Consider the following 3,174-nt stretch of genomic DNA (forward strand, 5'->3'; position numbering starts at 1 on the left):
ACATCTCAGTCTCCCCTGCATCAAGGTGGGCTCTTCCTGCTCCCCGTCTCCAGCCCAGAGCCCCCCTGCTTCCCAGCTGGGCCTCTGATATCCGCGGCCCCAACTCCCCCTCTGTCCATTGTCTTCTCTCCAGGTAAACAGGGTGGCCTGGGTCTCCTCTCCTCTCAGCCCTCCTCTGGCCCCTCTGGCTGGAACCGGCTGGTCAGGTCACCGGGGTCCTCTCTTCGCAGCCCATTGTCCTCCCACTGGCCAGAACCGGCTGTGACTCCTGAGCTGGGTCTCTGGGTCACCAGGTCACCAGTTGCTGGGGTCTCCATCCTGCAGGCCATCGGCCGGGGTCCCAAGTTCCCTCTCCGGTCCCCTGTAACAACAAACTCCCTCTCCCCTCACCTCGTTACACCAGTAACACCCGGGGACACTCCCTCTGCTTGCAACCCACTGGAAAACACGGGAAAACCAAGAAAACCCCCCACTTTGTCACAGAAGTGAATTTGTTTTTTTCAAAATGTTTCCTCAGCTGGGGCAGGGACTGGCTCTCGCTGTGTCAGGGCAGTGCCCGGCCCAATTGGAGTCTATTAATGCACCTCTGTAACATAACTAATGACAAGTCCCCACAGCCCTAGAGTCTGGGACAGCAGCACCTCTGAGAATCTCTTCCAAGCTGATACAGCTGAACATGGAGTCAGTCAAAATCTCTGGCCAAAGTCTGAAAATATTGGCCTGTGTCCCCAAACAGGACGGCCAGACTGTGGAGTGGTGTGAAAGGGTGTTAAAGGGAATTGGAGTCAGGACACCTGGTTTCCAGCACCAGGTCTGGGAGGGAAGTGGGGTGTAATGGGTCAGAGCAGGGGGGCTGGGAGCCAGGATACTTGGGTTCTCTAGGGTTGTCAGCCCTCCAGGATGTTTCCTGGAACTGAAGATTAAGCTTTAATGAAAGATTCTGTCATGTGATGAAACCTCCAGGAATACTTCCAACCAAAACTGGCAGCCCTTGTTCTACCCCACTTTGCGGGGGTCAAGCAGGTCAGAGCAGGGGGGTGAGACTCAGGACTGACTGGCAGAAGGTGTTGTCACCTGGCTAGAGACAGAAGCATTTTGGTAAAAATGTCCGATATTTTGTAACCACAAGAGTCTTTTCCCATAAAGACGTGGATCATAGGTAAACAGCTGTTCATCCAGCCCCGTCCTTACTGGAATCTCCCTTCCCCTGCCAATCACTGACTCCATTGGCCAAGAGGGCTCTGAGCTAGTGAATAAATACAGGCCCCTGTAGCTCCCAGCTCCACTCAGCTGCTCGTGGAGAAGACCCAACCCCGAGAGAAGATGAGAGTCCAGATGCTGGCTGTCCTGCTCCTGTTCGTGTCCCTCCTTTGCGCTGAGGGAATCCGTGGAGCATCCCTGGTCGAGGTGAGTGGGGGACCCTGTTCCATTCCTGGTGTGCCAGGTGCTGCCCAGACACACAGCGAGAGGCTGACCCTGCCCCAAAGAGATTCCGATACAGTAAAGGGTGGGAGGGGAAACTGAGGCACTGCCCGGGGAAGTGAGTTTCTCCTGGTCACACAGTAAGGCAGCAGCAGAGGTGGGAATTCAGCAGTCCTGCCTCTCAGACCCCCCCTGCCCACCTCTCCCTCTGCTGCTCTGATGAGGTGGATTTCCCTCCCCTCCCAGAGCCAGGGACACACCCTAGGTGTCTTGACTTCCAGTGCCTTGCTCTGACTACTAGACCCCGCTCCCCTGCCAGAGCTGGGGACAAAGCCCAGCAGTCCTCTCAGGACTTGCTTTAGAGACGGGCATTACATTCCCTGTGATCCCTCCGGAGCCACAACTGCTGATCAAACACGGGCACAAGTGAGTCTCTGCTCTCTCGCTCTGACAGGGCTCGGAGTCCCAGCACTCGGAGGAAGGCCGAGGCGAGTCCAAGGTGATGGTGAAGAGAGAAGCGGTGAGTAGGGGGAGGTGGCTTCGCTTGTGTCACTGCTGGGACTGATGGGGAGAGGTGAGGGGTATGCTGGGTGCCATGGGCTAACCCCAATAAAATCCTATGGCAGGTGGTTTGACAAATTTATGTCTAAAATGTCTCCTACGTTGACTGCATGAATATCCAGTTGTAGGGAGTCCCACAGGTTAACCCCAGGAAACCCTGTGGTAGGGAGTCCCAACTCCAACATATCCTGTGGCAATGAGTTCCACAGTTTAACATCTATACTATTGCATGGGTTAACTCCAATAATATCTCCTACCAAGAAGCATTTCTCCTGCCCAGCAAAGGGCAACAGTGGTCAGTCCGTGAACTCTGACATCTTGCAGAGAACATAACCCTTTAGTACTCACTCATTGCTGGGAGTCAGGAATAGAACCCAGGAATCCTGATTCTCAGCCTTGTCCTTCCTCTGTTCCCACCACCCCCCTGATCTAACCACTAGACCCCACTCCCTTCCCATAAGCCTTTAAAAATTTAAATCCTTCTGTACAGATCAAAAAATGTCTCTAACACCACATGGGAATAACAGGTTGGGGAAAAGCTGGGAGGGGACTGGGAGCCAGCACTCCTGGCTTGTGTCTCCATTTCTGGGAGGGGAGTGGGGTCTAGTGGTTAGTTCAGGGGGGGCTGAGAACTAGTACTCCTGGGTTGTGTCCCCAGTTCTGGGACAGGAGTGGGGTCTGGTGGTTAGCATCGAGGGGCTGGGAGCCAGGACTCCTGGGTTACGTCCCTGGCTCTGGGAAGGGAAAGTGGCTTGGGAGAAGGTAGGTGGGGGGTTGGTTCAGGGCAGGCCTCACTCTAGTTTCTCCATCTCTTCCTGACGGCTCAGAGTTTCGCTAGATGTCGCTTCTGCTGTAACTGCTGTCCTGGGATGAGAGGCTGTGGGATCTGCTGTGACTTCTGACTCCCTTTCCCCATCACCCAGTTGGTGCCTGGAGGCTCCCCAGCCCTTCCTGGGAGCAGATCGAAGCCAGCCTGGGGCTGAATTTGCCTGGGTTCGGGGGGACGCTAACCCTCCTGCTGAACCCTAATAAAGTGTCTGCCTAGACATGGAGTTTGTGTCTTTATTCTCAGGTGCCATGAGTTTGTCACCCATTCCCTGTGGGGCTGTGCCCGACCCCACTCCCTGCAGCACAGCACCCCCTAGTGCCACACTGGGACACTGGGGCCAGCATTGACTGTCAGAGGAGAGT

At 55.2% G+C, this 3,174-nt stretch overlaps 1 long non-coding RNA gene across 1 annotated transcript; it reads left to right on the forward strand.

Annotated features, from left to right (window-relative positions):
- The first annotated feature begins 1,305 nt into the window (after positions 1 to 1,305).
- Positions 1,306 to 2,969, forward strand: LOC116822572 (uncharacterized). Its single transcript, XR_012656747.1, has 3 exons — positions 1,306 to 1,407; positions 1,877 to 1,942; positions 2,811 to 2,969. It is a non-coding gene; the product is annotated as an uncharacterized LOC116822572 (long non-coding RNA).
- The last annotated feature ends 205 nt before the right edge of the window (positions 2,970 to 3,174 follow it).

Source organism: Chelonoidis abingdonii, chromosome 11 (genome assembly GCF_003597395.2).
Source record: "Chelonoidis abingdonii isolate Lonesome George chromosome 11, CheloAbing_2.0, whole genome shotgun sequence".
Classification (NCBI taxonomy): Eukaryota; Metazoa; Chordata; order Testudines; family Testudinidae; genus Chelonoidis; species Chelonoidis abingdonii.